Here is a 23,050-nt window from a genome sequence, read left to right as displayed (position 1 = left end):
GTTCAGAGTATGAACTGAGATTCCTGAAGCTCTTGTCACACTGGTCACAGCTGTAGTTTTCTTCCATGTGTGCACGTTCATGCCTGTTACAACTTCTTGAATGTGAGAAGCTTTTGTCACAGTGTCTGCACTTGTATGGTTTCTCTCCTGTGTGGACTCGTTTGTGTGTTTTAAGCTGACCTGCCGTGGTGAAGGATGACCCACACTGATCACAGAGGTGCTTTTTAACCGCACTGTGAATCAGTTCATGTTGTTTTAAGTAACTTGATGTGGTGAAGCTTCTCCCACATTCTTTGCAGTATTTCAGTTTGTCTCCAGTGTGTCTACGTTGATGTCTTTTTAGGGTCTTTTGCCAACTGAAAGTTTTTCCACAGAGGTCACAACGAAAGTCTTTCCCACCTCCACAGTGATGACAGGGTTGAGAACTGGATCCATCTGTGTCGCTCTGCTTCTAAACAAAGACACAAAGACAGTGTAAGTCAGTCCTTCAACATTTTTATCCTGAACGTCGCCTGAAATAAAGAGCATCTCTGCAGACGTCCAATTACATTTTACTGTTTCAGTTAACACACTCAGTTTACTGCGCTGCAATGACTACAATACTACCACCATAATACTACAGTAATACTAAAATCATAACTGACATGAAAATCTGAATAATCACTCAGAGCTGCTTTTCCATGCAGTAGAATTGCTAACATGCTAACACAATTTAATGAGCAGAGTTGTTCCAAACAGTCAGGCTAAAATGACAAGATAACAATATAAATACATACCTCACAGTAACTGCACTTGTAGAGTCTCTTTCTGGTGTGGATCTGTTGGTGTTGTCTCAGGTGACGTGGAGATTTAAAAGTCTTCTCACACAGGTCACATTTATAAGGTCGTTCCTCAGTGTGGGTAAACATGTGTTGTTGTAACTCTGTGTGAGTTATAAACTGTTTGCCACACTGTTCACAGCAGTACACATCATGTCTGGTGTGAATGCGTAGGTGTGTATTTCGGTCCCCTCTCTGGCTGAAGGTTTTTCCACAAATGTCACAGCTGTATGCCTTAATTCCAGAGTGGGTAACTAGATGCCTCTGTAAGTGGCTACTGTGAGTAAAAGCTCTGCCACACTGATCACAGCTGTACGCTTTAACTCCACTGTGGATGAGTTGGTGCTCTTTTAGGGAATCCTTCCTGGAAAAAGACTTTCCACACAAGTCACAGCTGAACGGTCTCTCTCCAGTGTGGATGACCTGATGATGTTTTAGTGAAGCCTTCCCAGTAAACTCCTTCCCACACTCATCACAGCTGTATGCCTTAATTCCAGAGTGGGTAACTAGATGCCTCTGTAACTTGCTTCTTTGAGTAAAAGCTCTGCCACACTGATCACAGCTGTGCGCTTTAACTCCACTGTGGATGAGTTGGTGTTTTTAGGGACGCTTCAAGGAAAAAGACTTTCCACACAAGTCACAGCTGAACGGTCTCTCTCAGTGTGGATGACCTGATGATGTTTTAGTGAAGCCTTCCCAGTAAACTCCTTCCCACACTCATCACAGCTGTATGCCTTAATTCCAGAGTGGGTAACTAGATGCCTCTGTAACTTGCTTCTTTGAGTAAAAGCTCTGCCACACTGATCACAGCTGTACGCTTTAACTCCACTGTGGATGAGTTGGTGTGTTTTTAGAGAACGCTTCCAGGAAAAAGACTTTCCACACAAGTCACAGCTGAACGGTCTCTCTCCAGTGTGGATGACCTGATGATGTTTTAGTGAAGCCTTCCCAGTAAACTCCTTCCCACACTCATCACAGCTGTATGCCTTAATTCCAGAGTGGGTAACTAGATGCCTCTGTAACTTGCTTCTTTGAGTAAAAGCTCTGCCACACTGATCACAGCTGTACGCTTTAACTCCACTGTGGATGAGCTGGTGTGTTTTTAGGGAAAACTTAAAGGAAAAAGACTTTCCACACAAGTCACAGCTGAACGGTCTCTCTCCAGTGTGGATGAGTTGGTGTTGTTTTAGGGAACGCTTCCAGGAAAAAGACTTTCCACACAAGTCACAGCTGAACGGTCTCTCTCCAGTGTGGATGACCTGATGCTGTTTTAGTGAAGCCTTCACAGTAAAATCCTTCCCACACTCGTCACAGGTGTATGTTTTCTCTCTCTTTCTTCTGTGAGGTTTGTCGGCCTCCTGAGAGCGCTGACTTCTCGCTCCATGTTGGTCCTGCAGTGACAGAGATACAAACAGAGGCAGTGAGTGAAATGCAGTCGGGGAACAAACTGAACCTTCAAACTCCCTCCATTAACACTAGTTTTAAACCTGAAGGTGGAGTGTGGCACCAAACACCTTAAAGGTCTCTTATCCCCACCTGCTGGTAGTTCTAACACATTACATCCAACCTGGTGTTAAAAATAATTCATGACTGTTTAAACACTAAAATCATGCCCATCCCTCCTGATTGTGTACACACACACACACACACACACTTTTATATTATTTTAATTTATATTATTTTGTTGTTCCTATTACATATTTCTATAATTTGTATAGATTTATACATAATTATTCAGTGATAATAAATCTTATGTTTGTTTATTTGTTTATTTAAAAGGAACCTCATTAGCTTCCACAACAGATGTTGCTCGTCTTCCGTCAAATACAATCACATAAAATATTATACAATAAAGTGGATTCAAGATATCCACATAATTTGGCTCTTACATCCACAGTGAGGTTTCACAATTGTTAAAATATAAGCAAAAAATAATAATAATAATATCAAAAACATTGAGGCACATTACACAAATTTCAAAAACAAATATTCTCTTACAATAACAAACAAAACAACTAAAAGCTCTATAAATCGGCTTTTAAGTGTTCATTGAAGTTTTGAATAGTTGCTAATTTTCTAATTTTATAAGGCAATTTATTCCACTTAAAAGTTGCTCTAAATATAACAGTTTTACAAAAAGTTACTTTTAACTCAAGCATTTACTAAATTGCAGTTTGTTGAAAACTGTGTAATATGATTATGTATTTCATCTGGATACTGCAGCTGAGCAGAAATAAATGTGGTGTGTTTAACAGAATTGTTTTCTTTATAACTACAAGTAAGCCATAGAATATTTTAGCCTGTACAGGAAGCCAAGAAAGTTGATTATGCATTTTATCAATATTAGTATAATATGAACATCTTAACACTAATCTGGACATCTTACTCTGGACTAACTAAAGTCTGTTAAGATCTGTCTTATTAGCTGCTGACCAAATGATTGAACAATACTCCAGATGAGACATTACTAGTGCATTAATGACATCTTTCATAATTGAAGAAGTAATACAGAAAGAGCATTTCATAGCCATAGCTATGCCTTGTCCCATTTTCTTAATAACAGAGTTGATGTGCTGAGACCATGAAAGGTGGTGATTTATGGTAACGCCGAGTAGTTTAATCTGGGTGACGTGTTCTAACACTGGCTATGGAAAGACTCAGTTGTGGGCTGTTGACTAATCTGCTTCTAATTAACTTAGATTTGGATTTCGATACATTTAAAATCATGTTATTTTTACCAGGGTTCGTACACTTTTTTCAGGGTCAAATTCAAGCACCTTTTAAGCACTTTCAAGGTCCCTTTTTAAGATTTTCCAGCACCCCCCCCCCCCTGCCAAAAAAAAGAAAAAAAAGAATGCATGTTTCAATTTGCATCACCTCAGTAAGACTATATGAAAAGACTCCTTTGCTCCCCTTTTGTTAGGACATTTTGTTTTGTTAGGACCACACAAAAATACTGCAAAAGGAAACGGTCACCTTATATACATAGTGTATAAACTCAAAATGCACATTTCACTTAAAAATGTGGAGTTTGCATGTCCTCCCCGTGTTTGCATGGGTTCCCTCCGGGTACTCCGGCTTCCTCCCACCGTCCAAAAACATGAAGCTTGTGGGGATAGGTTAATTGGAAAATCCAAATTGCCACTAAGTGTGAATGTGCGAGTGAATGTGAGTGTGAATGGTTGTCTGTCCCTGTGTGTTAGCCCTGCGACAGACTGGCGACCTGTTCAGGGTGTACCCCGCCTCTCGCCCTATGAAAGCTGGGATAGGCTCCAGCGCCCCCCGCCACCCTGAAAAGGATAAGTGGCAGTGAATGGATGGATGGATGGAAATGTGAATATATCAATTTGTTAGAGATATTCTTCTCCTGTTGAAAAAAATAAAAAATAAAGAAATAAGTCTTCTCATCAGATATTGATGCTTCTTTCCTGTGTGACAAAAAATAGGAGACAGATGTTTGTTTGTTTTTTAAGTTATTTCCCAATAAAACTGTTTTGTTGTTAACTACATTGTTGTCTGTATTATTGCCGAAGTCCTAAATGATCACCTTTAAAGTGTTTGTGCTAATAACATCAAGTCAGACAGGCATGGAGAACAGCACTGACTGTTTAAGTAGTTTACTATTATTTCACCCAAAGGCACAAAATTAATACTCAAAAAAGCTGCAGCAATACACACAAATATAAACAGTACTTGGTGACAACTTTGCTTTTAGCCGCTAACCCTCTGTAGTCCAGGATATAATTGGCCGTTTTTGACTACTTTTGATTTGGCCTCTATATTTCGCCTTTAAAAACTGTTTATCTTGCCAATCTGTTATTTACTCATTTTTGACATAATGTGTCAGCACAATTTATCTAAATTCAGACAAAATTTAAAATACGAGTAGAAAGTGATATTTTTCACTGTAAAAACCACAAGCATGTTTAAGGAATCATTTTCATAACTTGAAATGCAAATAGAAATTGTACAGTTTTAAAAAAAAAATATGAACAAGTTTTGCAAACAACAAAGTTATATGGTACTATTTACCTAAAAATGCAGCCAAGGCTCAGACGTTTTTTTTATCTAACCATTCAAAACTATTTACAGAGCAATCAGGTGTTCTGCATCAAATAAGAAGGCATACAAATTATTTATACAACTCCAAAAAATAGTTTGTGTCCACTACAACAGATGAGAACAGCGCAGGGATCAATCCTGCAGGTCTGACAGCAGGTGTGTCACTCAGCGTTTACACTGCAATCTGCCTTTGGTGGCTTTTTTGCAGCAACTGTGACGTTCACTAGTAAGGCAAGGCAAGGCAATTTTATTTGTATAGCACACTTTCAGCACAAGGCAATTCAAGGTGCTTTACATGATTAAAAGAGAACACAAAACATAAAACACTATAAGAGTAAAATACAATAAACATTTACAAGAAAGCATTTACAATAAAACAATAATCAAGACAATAATTTATATGAAGATATTAAAACAAACAAGTAGAGAGCCATAATAGGATCAGTTACTCATAAGCAAGTCTAAATAAGTAAGTTTTAATTTTAGACTTAAAAGAGTTCAACGTTTCTGCAGCTTTGTATTCTCCCGGTATTGTATTCCAGATATGAGGAGCGTAGGAACTAAAAGCTGCTTCTCCATGTTTAGTTCTGGTTCTAGGGACGGTCAGTAAACAAGAGCTGGAGGACCTAAGTGATCTAGAGGGTTTGTACCATGATAGCAGATCCCTAATGTACTCTGGTGCTAACCCATTCAAGGATTTATAAACTAATAAAAGCACTTTAAAGTCTATTCTCTGAGCTACAGGTAGCCAGTGTAATGACTTTAGAACTGGGGTAATGTGCTCTATTTTCTTAGTTCTAGTAAGAACACGAGCAGCAGCGTTCTGGATCAGCTGCAGTTGTCTGATTGATTTTTTTGGTAAACCTGTCATGATACTGTTACAGTAATCAAGGCGGCTAGAGATAAATGCATGGATGAGTTTCTCTAGGTCTCCTTGTGTCATCAGTCCTTTAATCCTGGAAATGTTCCTCAGGTGGTAGAATGCTGACTTTGTTATAGCTTTTATGTGGCCCTGGAGGTTCAGGTCTGAGTCCATTATTACACCTAAATTTCTGGCCTGGTCGGTAGTTTCTAGTTAGACCAGTTTGAGCTGATTACTGATATTTAATCGATCTTTTTTGGGTCCAAAGATAAGTACTTCAGTTTTGTTATTGTTTAGTTGAAGGAAATTATGAGACATCCAGTTGTTAATTTGCTCAAAGCATTTATTAAGGGTTTGGATAGGTTCAACATCACCTGGTGACATAGAAATATAAAGTTGAGTATCGTCTGCATAATTGTGGTAGTTAATATTATAGGTGGTTATAATCTGGCTTAACGGGAGCATGTAAATGCTAAATAAGAGGGGCCCTAGGATGGAACCCTGGGGGACCCCGCATGTGATTTCTATATTTTGTGATGAAAATTGGCTAATTGACACATAGAAGTTCCTGTTCTTAAGGTAGGACTTAAATCAGTTGAGTGCTGTACCAGAGAGTCCGCCCAGCTCTCTAGACGTTCAGTAATATATCATGATCAACGGTGTCGAACGCCGCACTAAGGTCCAGTAGTACCAATACTGTGGATTTCCCACGGTCAGTATTTATACGGATGTCATTAAACACTTTGACAAGGGCTGTCTCGGTGCTGTGGTGCTTACGAAAACCAGACTGATAAATATCAAAACGGTTGTTCTTTGTGAGGAAGCTGTTTAACTGCTGGAAAACAGCTTTTTCAATAACTTTACCGATAAATGGAAGATTAGAGATTGGTCTGTAGTTTTGCATTAATGTACTGTCTAGATTCTTTTTCTTTAATATTGGCTTGATAACTGCTGTTTTTAAGGCTTTGGGAAAGACACCTGATAGGATGGATGCGTTAACTATTTGGATCAGATCCTCCCTGATCGCTGGGAGGACCTTTTTAAGAAAACCTGTCGGTAATATATCCAAGCAGCAGGTGGCAGAGCTGAGATTCTTAATAATTTTATCGAGGCTTGATTGATTTATTGTTTGAAAGTGAGTCATTTTCTCTGCATAAATGCTAATTGGGCTTAACGTCGGGATTGGAGTTGAAACTAATGTGCCGATTGACCTTCTGATTTCCAATATCTTTTTAGTAAAGAAGTTGGCAAATTCATTGCAGGCCCTGATGGAGCTTAGTTCAGGTGCTATTGCCACTGGGGGAGAAGTTAATCTCTCCACTGTAGCAAATAATGTCCTAGCATTATTGTTGTTTCTGTGAATAATCTTAGAGAAAAATGACTCCCTTGCACCCTTCAGGGCTAGTTGATACTTATTCAGCCTCTTTTTATATATCTCGCAGTGAACCTGGAGTCGAGTTTTCCGCCATTTTCTCTCAGCACGCCGGCACTCTCTTTTTGCATTACATACCAGTGGATCACTTCTCCACGGAGATTTCTTTTTACTAGAGACAGTTTTAACCTTGAGTGGTGCAATCTTATCCATCATGTCTAAGATTTTGGATAGAAAATCATCTGTCAGTTTGTTTACTGAATGTGTGTTGGTGGATGTTGGTGATTTAAATAAGGTAGAAGTGTACATCAGATTAAAATATTCAGCTGAGTTTTCTTTAAGAAAGCGTTTTTTAACAGTGAACTTACTTTGATTAGGCAAATTGGCTAAGATATTGCTATCAAATGAAATGCAGAAATGATCAGATAATGCAACATCAGTAACAGCAATGTTAGAGATATTTAAATCTTTGCTAATAAGTAAATCCAGAGTGTGTCCTCGATTATGCGTTGGCTCACTAATGTGCTGGATTAGATCAAAGCTGTGGAGGACATCATTTAATGCTTTTGTTCCGCTATCTTGAAGCTTGTCAGTATGAATGTTAAAATCTCCCACAATTGCTATCTGGTCATAGTCTAAACATATTGCAGAGCAAAGGTCATTGAAATCATTAAAAAAGTTTGTATTGGATTTTGATTTTGGTGGTCTATATATGTTTAGAAATAAGACTTTGTTTGGTTCATTTATTTCAGTAGCTAAATATTCAAAGGTGCTGAATTCACCTAGAGATACCTTTTTAAAGTTTAGTGATTGGTGAAAGATTACAGCAAGACCACCACCTCTTTTGTTTTTTTTCTGATCTCACTAACGAAGTGATAATCAGCTGGGCAAGTCTCTATTAATACAGCTTGTTCTGAATTTCCATCTAGCCAAGTTTCTGAAAGAAAGAGAACATGTATATCATGTGTAATGATGTAATCATTGATTAGGAGAGACTTCCGGATAGAGATCTAATATTTAGTGCAGCAGCTTTAATATTCCTTTCAGTGATTGAGAGATTATTTTGCACAGTATTATGTTCAAATTCTGTACTGTTCGATTATAAGTACTTTTAGTGTGTAAGGATCTGTTGCTTATAATAACTGGTATTTTGCTTTCAGTATATGAATGAGAGTGACCGGACACATTTTGGTGGGAATGATGCAGTCTGGTAACGGCGTCCGGTCGGTATCAGATATCAGGCTCAGTTAGTTGGATCGGAGAGCCATATTGTTTATAATTAGTAGGTGGGCGTGGTCCCACTTTTGGTGTCAGACGAATTCCTGTTTATTTGGGTTTGAAGGGAATCGGGAAACGACTTAAATGGTGAAATGATCACTGATGAGGATGATGATGAAGGTGTACAGGCATCAGCTGGTGAGTTTCTGCACGGAGTTGAACCTTCATATTTAGCTGGAGTCTCTGTAATCTCTGCTGGAAGTGAGGTTGTTGGGAGCTGGCATGGTAACTCAGCTGTTTGAGCTATGTCCACTGATGTGTTTCTGCACAGCGTTGCTGAAACTCTGTTTTTCTTCGAAAGTTGTCGGGTGCCGTTGTTTTGGGTCGGCTGATACGTCTCTGGCAGGCTTATCACTGAAAGGTGCAAGTACGTCGTGGTCTCTGTGTGATACAGCTGGTTGGCGTCCGCTTTGTGTCTCGGCTGATACTGATGTCTTTATCTCGATTTGAGAACAGGGTGGTGAGTTCACATGAGACAACAAGTTCAGAAGATAAAGCCTCTGACCTTTCTTATTGATGTTACGTTCATTTCTTGTAAACAAGTGCTTCCTTCCACAAAAATCTTAAAATTATTTAGATATCGAATTGACCTTTCAGCACAGACAGTCTTAGCAAACCTGCTGAACGATTTCATTCTGCTATATTCTTCATCGTGAGGCGTTGCTGGAATCAGTCTAGATACGTGGAGTTGTACCTTGTGGTTGTCAAAGTTCTGAAGTAAATCCAAAAAGTCTTTCTTTAAAATTTCGGATTTTTTCAAAACGATGTCAGCAGTTCCAACATGGACGACAACATTTTCTAGCTCTGGGTTATTCTCAATAATTGATGGAATCCTCTCAGAAATTTCTTTTACTGTCATTTGTGGACAATTAAAGACACTAGTGTTGATGCATAGCTGTTCAATTCCTTTGATTGATCCGTCATGAATAATAGCAAGTGCTCTCCCTCGCTTGCTGTTCTCTGTTGTCTTTGCCCATTTCGTGCGGCTTGTTTTATCTTTATTTACATTCCGGTGACCTCGCTCTGCAGCTGACAGTCTTTGCAGGCTGGACGGTGATGAGCTAAGAGGCGCAAATCTATTTTTTAGGGGAATAATCGAAGTTGTTTCTTGTTGGGGTGTCTTTCGATGTTCCTTTGTCTTTTTTGGAGTCTCCCGTTTAAGTGGGGGCCAGAGGTCTGATGAATGGGGAGTTCCTCCCGACAAACGCCCTCCGCTTGGAGGGGTCCCACTCTGTGCTGATGGTATTGATCCGCCCGGTGGTTGCTTGCCGTAGGCCACCGGCAGATTTTTATTACTTTTGGCGTTCTCCTCAAGGCGTCGGATTTTCATTTCCATGTCGTGGATTCTTTGTAATAGTTCCTGAAAAGCCTCATCCGAGCAGAGGGCCATCCTCTGAACCTTGATTCCGTCTGTGCCTCCTCGCTGTCTCCCGCGCCACACCCACGAACGCCACAGCTAGTCGTCAGCAGCGCCAGCAGCAGGGTCGGCTCCGCGCGGTCGAAAACGGAGACCGCAGGCAGCTGGACCGACCAGATCCAGGAGCCGTCCCGGTCCCAGCAGGCGAAAGGACGGAGGGTCCTGGTACACGGAACCGGAGCGGCTAAACGACGGCGGCAAGATTGTTACCTTTTGTTGTTACCAAAAGGTAGAACTGACACACAAAACAAAACGACTACACTACACACTAACTACACAAGACAACACACTAACTTGAGACTCCAAACAGGAGAAACGTCACAAATCTCTCACGCATCAAAACTCTCTCTCTTTTTCGCTCACTTACTCTCTCTCTTCCCAACAACCAAATACCACCTGTTGCCGTATCATTTTTTGATTGGTCGACACTGTTTAACAGTGCAAATGCAAATTGCTTGCTGAGAGTTTAACCAAAAGGCATTTCCAGTGGAAATTGGCCAACATTTGCTCTGAGGAATTTGCATTTGCACTGTTAATATTTTTATACAACTTTAATACACATAAAAACAGCTTCTTTAGGTGAAAATACATTGGGTTTTTTTTTTTTTTGCACTAATAAAGTTGTGTAGTTGTAAAGTATTTTGTCTAGTGTCAATTATATCGTCAGCTATATCGTTATCGCAAAATTTTCAAATGTATATCGTGATAAATATTTTTGGTTATATCGCCTGCTCTGTCTGTCACCTTCTGTGTTGAGTTCATTGTTTTCTCTGTAGTGGCTGAGCTGAGTCCGAGTAGCTGAAAATGTTCCTCTGCTGCTCCGTCAGACTCTTCTCCTCCTGCTGATCAGCTGGGACACAAAGCAGATCTTTGTTAGGCTCCACACTGCACTGAAGAGTCTCATATGTTCATCTGACAACAAAAACAACAAATTTTTGCTTCCCGAGGTGGGCAAACAGACACAAAAGGTTTGAGCACCGATACCAAATTTAGCAGTATGGCAGACCAGTAGCAGGAGAGACTGAGGCCTGTTATTAGAATCTAAGGCCCAGTGGGCCGACACAACGATTTGTACCGATAAGACAACAACAGCTGTGTTTTATTCTGGAATACATTTCTTTTACATTTTCTTGAAATGTTTTTCATTGTAGCACTTTTACCTCCAACTAGGGGTGCAACGATACACAAAATTCACAGTGCAGTTCGGTTCGATACTTTGGTGTCACAGTTCAATATTTTTATAGAGACAAAAATGTTCATTCCTTTTTAATTTGTCATTTATTAAAAACTCAAAAGTACAGTTTTAAATTTAATGTTGCTGAAACAACAAAAATAAATAAATCTATCTGATAGAGAAATCACTCATCTTTGGAAAAGAGAGTTTATTACAGAGAAATAGCTCTTTCCAAAATAAAAGCTATACTATATGCTTCTTCTGGGCTATATTCTCAGCAGCATATTAAACATATCACGTCCCCATAAGGAGAATCATGTCCTAACGGCTGTCTAAATGACTCGGTAAAGTTTGTGGCATGCGTGTTTGTTGTTTTTGTCTGCTTCCACTTGTCTTTGCACTAGGATGATGTCGGCGTAAATGCGCAGTCATATTCGTTGTGTTCCCACTAGTGCTGTCAGCGTTAATCTCGTTAAAATGACATTAATGCCATAATGCCGCAAATCTCCGTTAACGAGTTACTGCGGATCGCCCCGTGCGTGGGGCTGGACGGTGTCAAAACGTTAACAAGCTAACTGCACTAACGCACTAGTTCCCACCAATTGAGCATTGCGTGGCACATCCGACATACTGTTTTACTTTTGTCCATGACGCGCTTACCAACAGGGTCATGCTTCACATGAAAATCAAGACAGTTCCAAACGCCAGATCTGAATGAGGGTGGGGGAGGTTAAATTTCGGGTAGCGTTGAGGCAGTTGCCGTGTTGCAACGAGCTTAGCTTCTGTCTTGCTAGCTTGCGCTGCGCTCAGTGGATCTGCACTCGACAGTGCAGCCTAGGCGGAGTAGTTGAACGCAGATCCACTGAGCGCTCAACACAGACAGCATTGTCGGAACAAAAGTTGATAAAACATTACATAAAATTTTATATTGTTCGATACATATGCATTCCGAAACGAAAGCACTGTATCGAACGGTTCAATATCGATACAAGTATTGTTGCACCCCTACCGCCAACATGCTGGTTTTTTTGTTTTTTTAAAAACACACACTCCCTTCACCTCTTCTACATTCCTATGTTTCTCCCAGAGCAGATCTGAGGGGCAGTCCCTCAGTCATACACATATACTTTTAATCTCACCCTTAAGGGGTGGTCCCCAGGAGGTTCACAGCATGGTTTAGCACAGTGGTTCTCAAACTGTGGTACACATACCACTAGTGGTACTTAGTCTCTCTCTGGTGGTACACGGAAAATCTCAATTTTTTTTTAAAGACTAAACAATATGTAATTGTGGAGGTATGCAAAGACGACACAAGCGTTCCCGGGGCTCTTCTGGGAGAGAGGGTGGACCAGAAAACGTCTCCCCGAGCATGAGTCCTCTATAAAGAGCAGCCTTTCCTTATTGCCAGTGGTCACGGCCGCTTCTGCAAGTGAGTAGTAATCCTTTGCAGTCAGCAACAGTGAATTGGCGAAGCCAGCTGTAGGAGGAAGACTTGAGTGAAGAGGAATCCGCCATCATCCGTCCCTAGCAAGGACGATGTGCTCTACATGAGCTCAAGAGCAATACCATCATCCAGGCCCAAGAGAGAGAGAAGTTTCTCGGTCCGAGGGAGTAGCGCCGTAGACGTGGACAAAATTGTTGGTACCCTTCAGTCAATGAAAGAAGAACTCACAATGGTTACAGAAATAACTTTAATCTGACAAAAGTAATAATAAATAAAATTCTATAAATCTTAACCAATGAAAGTCAGACATTGCTTTTCAACCATGCTTCAACTGCATTATTTAAATAATAAATGGATGAAACATCTCTGGACTAAAATGATGGTACCCCTAGAAAATGTGACCAAAGCGACATGTTAATCCAAGGTGTGTCCACTAATCAGCATCATAGGTGTCTACAATCTTGCAATCAGTCAGTGGGCCTATATATAAAACTCCAGGTGTTGTTTGGTGACATGGTGTGTACCACACTCAACATGGACCAGAGGAAGCAAAGGAAAGAGTTGTCTCAGGAGATCAGAAAGAAAATCATAGACAAGCATGTTAAAGTTAAAGGCTATAAGACCATCTCCAAGCAGCTAGATGTTCCTGTGACTACAGTTGCACATGTTAATCAGAAATTTCAGATCCATGGAACTGTAGCCAACCTCCCTGGATGTGGCATGCAGGAGGAAAATTGATGACAGATCAAAGAGACGGATAATCCGAATGGTAACAAAAGAGCCCAGAAAGACTTCTAAAGAGATCCAAGCTGAAGTTCATGCTCAAGAAACAGTGTCAGATCGCACGATCCGTCGTTGTTTCAGCCAAAGTGGGCTACATGGCAGACGACCAAGGAGGACACCACTGTTAAAAACATATCACAAAAAATCCAGACTGGAAAATGCCAAACTACATGTTGACAAGCCACAAAGCTTCTGGGAGAATGTTGTGTGGACAGATGACACAAAAATTGAACTTTTTGCCAAGGCACATCAGCTCCATGTTCACAGATGGAAAAATGAAGCATATTAAGAAAAGTGTGAAACATAGGGGGAGGCTCGGTTATGTTCTGGGGCTGCTTTGCTGCATCTGGCACAGGGTGTCTTGAATCTGTGCACGTACAATGAAATCTCAAGACTATCAACGGATTCTAGAGAAAAATGTGCCGGCCAGTGTCAGAAAGATTGGTCTCAGTTGCAGGTCATGGGTCTTACAACAGGAGAATGACCCAAAATACACAGCTAAAACCCAAAAATGGCTAAGAGGAAAACATTGGACTACGCTAACCCTCCCAATTTTTCTGGGAGAATCCAGAATTTCATTGCCCCTCCCGAAAATCTCCTGGAACCACCATTCTCCCAAATTTCTCCCGATTTTCCACCCAGACAACAAAATTGAAAAATCATATCAAAGAATCCCTAGCGTGCCCCAGCTAATTCCAGTTTCCAACAATGGCGGTAGCAACTTAGTCTTAATATTACTCTTATTACTCTTTCTGGGTTGCAAAATAAACTATTGAAATATTTTCAGGTCAGAATGTAGCTGTGTAAACTTCAAATATCTGAGCCGGCGAGAACAGCGAACTCCTGGCATCATCGTTTGCTACTCAGGTTAAACATGATGTATACGTCACTTAGACAACTTAAAAATATTATTGTTTGGATTTTTTCAGTGTTTTGTTTGTTCCTGAGTAAATCGGTTAGACTGAGATCAAAGTTATTAGATTAGATTAAATAAAACATTATTATTCCCTCGGGAGGGTTCCTCCGGGGTTTTCACACAGCTGAAAAGACATCAAACAGAAAACTGATTAAACAAAAGTGTGAGATGGTCAAGAATTTACGCCAGCATCCGGTTATATTTAAGATAGCAAGGAGCAGACGGCAGAGTTTCACTCCACTGAGAGAGCTTGTGACGTAATTCTGAAGGCTAGACCGTCCAACTTCACAATCGCTCACTTCCAGCCTACCTGACTTTCGAAGGACCCGGGCCACGTGTACAAACAAACAAACACACACACACACACACACACACACACACACACACACACACACACAGTGCCCTTTTGAATGTTGGCAAATATGTGTATGTGGTGTCTGTGAAGGTTCTCAGTCATCCAGGTCATCGTAATCTAAGGAGCTTGGAAAGAAAAGCGTCTGGACTTCTTTAAGTAGCTTGAAATACATTTAAATCTGGGACTCTCCACCATTTGACCCTTAGAACGGAAGAAGCTTCTCGGATGAGAGGTGAAACGTGTTCATGTGTATGTGGTGTTAAATAGGCCTATACTACTGCGCTTTTATGTCGCTCGTAAGGGTGAAACTCATTGTGAAACATTTGAGAACCACTGCTACAGAACAATGGAGATTTCCGTTATATGGTAACACCTGCAACTCACGTGACGCCCAGAACTGTACAATACTGATGCTTGAGAGCGCGCCTGTGATGCAAGTATGTGTAGAGTGTTGAGCGCGTGATCAGTGGTGAGAAAAACAACTCGCGAAACTTGACCTTTCTATACTCGTGGCTCACTTGCACTTCTAATCTATTCGTTTGCACACTTACACACACACAGCTGTGGTTTCCTGTTTTGCTACACTCTGGAGAGCCTCGCCTTTAACGGTCTTCTCTCACAGAGAGCAACAGAAAACTTCATTCAGAAAACTTTGAAAAACTCGAGATTGACTGAACTCAGTTCAAAGTTACCTTGACACTTACCTTTAGATGTGAGAGGTAGTGATGGTCCGCTTGAAGCTGACGCTCCGGTGCGTTTGTCAAAGATCAACACGCTGCTTCAGAAGCACTGTGTCGAGGCTTGATTCGTTTGGCCAGAGTCACGTGATTAGTGACGTCTGAAGCTTCACTTAGAACGTACTTTTTTTTTTTTTATTGAACTTTATTGAACACACAATGATATTGTGATGATAACATACAAACAGATGAAGTTTAAGAAAGAACAGAACATGAACATACAAAACCAGGGGTAAAGAAAATTATCCTATGAGTACGCGTAAAAATCAACATATAAATATTGTCCTGAGAGGCTTTTTGTTGGTTGAGTCTGATATTGATTGTATGTACAATTCCATATCCTTATAAAAACGCAGAAATATGGTGTTTTATTAATAAACTTACATTTATGGAGAGAAAATTTAGCTAAACGTATTAAGAAATGTATTATAAAAAACAATTTATCATTCTTCCTGGGGAACTTAAAGAAACAGAATAAAAGATTTTCCCATAATTAAGAAAACTCCCTCAAAACATGGACATTACCAAAACTGCTAAATTCCTTCCAGAATCTCTGTGTAGAGGAACAGTACCAAAAAAGATGTGCCACAGTTTGTGGATGATCCCCACAGAAAGTTCAATTAGTATTTATGTCTCTTTTAAATGTTACCATATAGTGACTGGCTGGGTAACATTTATGAAGAATTTTATATGAGATTTCCTTCACCTTGTTTACAATTAGATATTTATGGGATCATCCAGACTGTCTTCCAGGTGATATCTGGAACATGTCGGTTCCAGTAAGATATTATATATATGGGAGAGACACGAAATCTTCTTGGAATAAACTACGTATTCTCTTATTGCTGTTACCAAGTTCCTGTGAAAAGCAGATTTTTCCCACTGCTGACTCAGCTGGATCAGGGAGAGTGACTGAGGTCGATATTGAACTGTCAGTGTTTTTATATAACATTTTATATAACATGGCACCAAGCACCACTGAGAATTCCCAAACACTGATGGGAAAAAATATATAGTGTAAGGAATTCATTGTAAGTAAGCAGTACTCCTCTTTATTAACCAGCTGAGCCACCAATAGGATCCCATTTTGGACCCAAGTTTCCAGGAAAAGTGTTTTATTTTAAAATAAAATATCTCTGTTGTTATGGTTTTTCCATATAAAATTAAAGAGCATGCGGTCAATGTCTTTACTAATTTTCTTATCCAGATGTAAGGAGAGAGCAGCATGTGCCAGTCGGGATATCCCTTCAGCTTTAGTAATTAACACTCTACCTGTCAGAGATAAATCCCTTTGCAGCCACTGGTTGAACTTTTGTCATGTTTTTTGTATAATCGGAGTGAAGTTTGACGAGCATCTTGACTTTTGGTCTTTGGATATTAACAGTCCTGGGTATGTGACTTCTTGTTTAACAGAAATGTTACAGATAGCATTTGCAGTGCAGCCTTTAATTGCTAGTAATTCATATTTTTTTAGATTTAGACATAAACCAGATGCCTCAGAGAAATCACTAATAACACTAAGGGCTGGACGGATTTGATTTGCATTCTTCAAGAAGAGTGGTGTCATCAGCTAGCTGGCTGATGATGAGCTCTTTATCAGCTATGGTGATTCCTTGTATAACAGGTCAAATCTCGGGGTGGAGTCTTAAACATTTTAATTGAGCTATTGCCATTCGTGTACAAGGTTTTAACAGCTTTACAGAAAAATTCTCCAAAGCCAAATTTTTCCAAAGAGTGGAAAATAAATTGATGTTCAATTGTATCAAAAGCCTTTTAAAAATCCAGGAAGAGAATGAAGCTATTGTCAGATACCAAATCAGAGTAATCAAGTAGATCCAAAACCAGTCTAATGTCATTAGAAATGTGTTTATTTCTCATAAAGCCTGATTGTGTCTCATCGATAATTGTATCCAAGAACTCTTTAATTCTGTTAGCAAGTACTAAAGCCATAATCTCATAGTCATTATTGAGCAGACAGATGGGTCTCCAATGATCAATAAGAAGTAAGTCTTTGTTTGGCTTTAGGATAAGTGTTATGAGACCCTGAGTAAGAGTAGGAGGGAGGGTGTTATTCTCTATACTTTCTATGAAAACCTGCAGTAAGAACAGAGCCAGGAGATTAGAAAATGATTTATAAAACTCTGCAGTTAAACCATCTGTGCCAGGAGATTTGTTGGCCTTAAGTGCAGAAATAGAATTACAAACTTCCTCCACAGTCAGAGGGCTGTCACAGTGACTTCTATCTTCCACAACAATAGCTTTTAGGTTTTTAATATTATTGAGACACAGTGTTGAGACATCCTCATTATATTTTGAGTTATACAGTTTAGTATAGAATTTGGCACAAAACTTTGAAATTTCTCTAGGCTTGTCAGAGACAATGCCATTAATATTTAGTTGATTTTGGATCTGTATTTTTCAAGCCTATAAAAGCAGAATTTTGTTCTCCCTCCTCCAGCCACCTCTTCCTGGATCTTACAAAAGCACCCTCAGCCTTGTGTCGATATAAACCGTGCAATTTATTTTGAAGGTCTAGTAAAGTTAATTTATCTTCCTCTGAGATTTCTTCTGGGGATTTCTGGTAATAACCCACATGGAAAAGATAAATATAAATCTTATAAAGTTTGTATCTGTCTTGTGTGAAACTTGTATGAAAAGCATACAATAGTAAAAACAGATACAAGATCCCTAGAAAAATTATGTAAATGAAACTTGTATGTTTTGGATACTTAAAAAAACAATATATGAAAGTGGCCACTTTCATGAGTAAATCATATAAGTAGGGATGGGTATCGAAAACCGGTTCTTGTTGAGAACCGGTTCCCACTGTTTCAATTCCTTGGAATCGTTTGCCATTTTTGCAAACGATTCCCTTATCGATTCCAGTCGCCCCGAATGACGTCACCACGTTGCGGAGCGTCGGAGGGTACCTGGCAGGAAACACGGCGCCTAAGCGGCTCAAACGCTTAAAAGTTTGTTTATACTTTACGAGAACGAATGACAACAGGGCAACTTGCAATACTTGCAAAGTAGATATTTCATTAAGGGAGGAAACACTACGAATATGCAAAAGCATTCGCTCACAAAACCGCTCCGGACTCGTGAATCTCAACCCAGCAGCAGCAGCTGTAACGTTTGCACGTCATCTCCCGTTAATGCGGCAGGTAAATAATCAACTAACAGTGCATATTATGTTAGCGCGATCTGCCTTATTACAAAACCTGCCATTACTGTGCATTTAGGTGACCATGATGAGACAGACAGACAGAGTCTGGCTGGCGCTCGCTGGCAGTTGTCGCTGCAGTCTACCGGTAGCGTCTCTTTTCAGGCCCGAATGTTACCGAGCAGTGACTAGTTTGTGGTCAAAACCTTGCAGCCATTTGCCACAGCAGATGGTAAGTGAATGTGTTTAATTGTAGGCAGGGACATTACTGGATATTCTTGTGTAATTGCTACAGAATAATTTATGTTATACTTTGTTATTGCTACAGAAGAATATTTATTTTATTATTTTACGTTTATAATTTTCCCCGGGGACCCTGTGACACCCCATTGAAGAGCCGTAGGCTGGATCTCTTAAGATCCCACTGTTGGGTTTGTAAGGCGATGTTACTCCTAAATTTCTATCTTGTTGAAAGAGAAGATATAAAACAGTTCTAAGCTAATTGACCTTAGTGTTCTCCTTTTTTAAAAATAAGAATTGATTAGAGAATCGATAAAGAATCGAATCGTTAAACAGAATCGAAAATGGAATCGGAATCGTTAAAATCTTATCAATACCCATCCCTACATATAAGCCTTATATGATTCACTATATGAAGTAGGCCACATCTTATGCAAGTCTTTTATAAGTTTTTTTTATTTCTTTTCCGTATGGGAAGAGGCAATTTTGGTTATCACTTCTTCCTCTTCAGCTTTCCTCGATTTAGTAATTTGACTCCCATATCTTCTCAAAGATTTGCATGCTTCAAATTTAAAAAGTTCCCAATTGGTACAAAAGGACTTCTCTGTGTTAGCTTTATTTCAATAATGAGCCATTAATTTATTAATCTGTGTGTTAACCATTTTATCTTTTAGTAAGGAGTTATTTAACTTCCAATGAGAATTTATAAGTTATATTATCCAGTGTGAGCATTTGGATGTTAATGTAAATTGCTCTATGATCAGTGAGGGGGTGGCGAGTATATTAACAGTAATATTATCTTTATCAATACAGTCAGAAACAAGCTAGAAGTCAATACGGGATATCCTGGATCCTGTCTTATTGCTCCAGGTAAAAGTCTATCATCTGGAAATTTTTCTCTCAGATATCCATAACATTAAATTTTTAAGTTTGCACGGTATGAAGATTGGTGCCCTGGAGGCCATCTATCAACTGCATTATCTAAAGCGATGTTAAAGTCTCCACCAATTAAGAGGATTGAATTTGGGTATTTGGAGAGACAGAAATTAATTATTTCTTCTAAGCAGTCAAGTAATTTATCATTTTCAGTTTTATTATTGTATATTTACTGTAATGAAAGTACTGTTATTGTGTCTAATTATTGAACAAAGGTAGTGATTGTCATGCAGGTAGGGGGATGTTTTGGCCGCTTTCCATACAGCATCTCTGTAGACTCGGGAGGTGAACTGCACAACGATGCCTCTGGGTCTGGTGCTATTTTGGCGCTTGGCTCCGAGTCGGTGTACGGTGTCGATGGCGTCAGGCAGCCTGTGATTTTGTTTTGCCAGAACAGATCGGCATATCTCTATCACCTTTCCTCTTACGTCTTCTTTCTCAGTCTCTTTGACTCCATGTAGTCTGAGATTCCAACTCCTGGAATATCTTTCCAGCTCAGATATTCCCTGATGGCCGTTGTCCACCCGGCCTTCCTCTTTAGTTACTTTTTTTTCCAGGTCGCGAATTTTCCCCTTCATGTCTTTCATTTCCGCGCACACAAAATCAATCGTCTTTTTGAGACCCTCAATCTTTATCATATTATCTCTCACCATGTTCGAGTTCTCTCTTACCATGCTCTCGATGTTATCAGACCTGGTGTTTATTAGTGCCGATAAACTGGAAATGATCTGGTTTACATCAACTGGGTCAGAGCTGCGTTTGTACATCACCTTCTTCAGAGCTGGTGATTTAAGAGGTTAAGATGGAGAGGTGGGAACTCATTCATTTCCTCTTCGGCTAACGTGAGTGTTACCGCAGTAGCTGCGTAGTTATGGCAGCTATCCATTAGCACGTTGCTGGGCGTAGCACTCTCCTCGTTAGCATTCTCAGGCGTTATCTTAGACTTGGAACTTTCCAGTCCCCTTCTTGCTTCTTTCTGATTAGGCATTTTGCTGCTTCTTGCCTTATAATTGTTGTATCTTCCTTGTTTAGTGAGTTGTTAGTGTTAGTGTTAGCAGCATAAACGAGTGAACCGTCAGCTCGTTTAAACACACGTTAAAGTCCGTTTGGCTCGACACCACTGAACAGAGGCAGCAATATAACATAGCTAACATTAGCAGTGCAGTGAATCCTGCTTGTGCCGTGATATTCAGGACTGGAAACTGAGCAGCATTCACTGACTTTCAGCTTGTATAAGTCATTAGATTAGATTAAATAAAACATTATTATTCCCTCGGGAGGGTTCCTCCGGGGTTTTCACACAGCTGAAAAGACGTCAAACAGAAAACTGATTAAACAAAAGTGTGAGATGGTCAAGAATTTACGCCAGCATCCGGTTATATGACTGACTTTAATTATCCATAAAATCATCACATTCTCTGTAAGATTAAGGTCGACTATTGAACAGTGAATATTTTAAAGGCTTTAAAACCAAGTTAGTACAAACATCACTAATGTCACATAACTTTGCCGACATGTGGTCAACAGTAATGTTTTAATGTTCTTCATTATTAAACATTTGCACATAAATAAGTGACTTAATATTCAGTAAGGCAAGGCAAGTTTATTTATATAGCACAATTCAACAACAAGGCCATTCAAAATGCTTTACAGAGACATTAAAAAACAAAAACAAAAAAAAGCATGATTTAAAATTGATTTAAAAAAATTTAAGCCTAATGCTGGTCTATATATAGACCAGCATCAGAACTTCAAAGATGGACAGGCAGCCAGAGTAAAGACCTCAGAGCTGGACTGATGTGGTCCACTTTTTTGGTCTTAGCTTCTCTCCCTTAGCTTCCCTGCTTAGCCTCTTGTGTCCTTGTCTAGTCTCGTGCTTTTTTGTATTACTTTTCCCTGGAACACTCTCTCACCGTCTGTTCTCTAAAACCTAAAAGAGGAATTATGGATTTGATCAACTGGCCCCTGAATGCAGTTGACACCCTTTTCTCAACGAGAAGTCTGGGCTCGGGTGAGCCTGAGTGTTGAAGATATCTACCTATTGGGAACCATGATAAAAGGGTTCTTGCTGATCGGGGCTGGCTTGGCCCTGGCTTATCGAAGAATTAAGAAAGCAGAACCGGCTGTTCAAACCCCCACAAGGCTGCCCGCTGGGATTGAAACGATGGGACGAGGCGTGAGTTTCTAAAATGCTCATTGAGTGCAGCACAGATGAGATCTTGGAGAACCGCTTGCGGCTGCCGTGAATACTCAGAATAAGACCTCTGAGCGCAAATTGAATCACATCTTGAAGAAGCGCACTGCGGTCATGAGTTCTCAGAATCGGCTCTTTGAGCACAAGAATGACAACATCATGGAGCTTAAGTTTGATAACATCGTGGAGAAGCTCACAGCTCGCCAACGGGAGATTGAGAGACCAGTGTTAGAACAGCTTTGAAATTCATATGAGTTTGTTTGCACTAAAGTAAAAACCACCACCAACCATCATTTCATGCGGATACCTCTTTGGCGCCAGCTGCGCTCTCAAGGCTGGAGCTGAACAACAACACCCTGATAACAGACTGTGTTTAGACTGTTCTTCCCATTCTATGCAAGGCCACCTGGGTTGGCTGGAAGACTGTTTACTTAGCCTGGCAGGGTGAAGGACACTGTCTCAGCTGAAGTCTGGACACGCACACACACACGCACACAGACATATACACATGCAGACATACACTCATCCCCTCTCCCCCTCCAAACGCCTTCGACGCTTATTCCCCTCCGATGCTGACGGTGGATCAAGGAGACCAGTGCATAGGCTGCAGGCCCGGATGTACTGTCTACACTGGCTGTCTCTCACCCTTTACCTTCCCCTGTTGCTTGTCATGTGTTTCTATGGTGTATTAAGAGTTTTTTCATGTGCTATGTGCAGAGGTGTTTTTTTCTGTTCTCAAACTAATCTCCCTGTTGCAGCTCAGTCTGGGGGGAGTTATTTTTTCTCCTTATCTTTCCTCATGTTGTGCATTTTTCCATTCCATCCAACATTTGCACATAAATAAGTGACATAAAACAAATTTCCCACATGTGGGACTAATAAAGGTTATCTTATCTTATCTTATAATATTCAGTAAGGCAAGTTTATTTATATAGCACAATTCAACAACAAGGTCATTCAAAGTGCTTTACAGAGACATCAAAAAACAAAAACAAATAAAAAGCATGATTTAAAATTGATTTTAAAAAATTTAAGCTTAATGCTAGTCTATATATAGACCAGCATCAGAACTTCAAAGTCTATTCTCTGACGGACAGGCAGCCAGAGTAAAGACCTCAGAGCTGGACTGATGTGGTCCACTTTTTTTGGTCTTAGTGAGGACTCGAGCAGCAGAGTTCTGAATGAGCTGTAGTTGTCTGACTGATTGTTTAGGTAGACCTGTAAAGATGCTGTTACAGTAATCAAGCCTGCTAAAAATGAATGCATGGACTAGTTTTTCCAGGTCCTGTTGAGACATCA

At 40.0% G+C, this 23,050-nt stretch overlaps 1 long non-coding RNA gene across 1 annotated transcript; it reads right to left on the bottom strand.

The window, feature by feature from the left end:
• Positions 1–253: 253 nt before the first annotated feature.
• Positions 254–1,378, bottom strand: LOC120441878. Its single transcript, XR_005614342.1, has 2 exons — positions 777–1,378; positions 254–451 (listed from the first exon to the last, which is right to left on the bottom strand). It is a non-coding gene; the product is annotated as an uncharacterized LOC120441878 (long non-coding RNA).
• Between the last annotated feature and the right edge of the window lie 21,672 nt (positions 1,379–23,050).

Source organism: Oreochromis aureus, linkage group 9 (assembly GCF_013358895.1).
Source record: "Oreochromis aureus strain Israel breed Guangdong linkage group 9, ZZ_aureus, whole genome shotgun sequence".
NCBI lineage: Eukaryota > Metazoa > Chordata > Actinopteri > Cichliformes > Cichlidae > Oreochromis > Oreochromis aureus.
The sequence above is the reverse complement of the archived record's forward strand: the minus strand, read 5'-3'. Positions and strand labels throughout refer to the sequence as shown.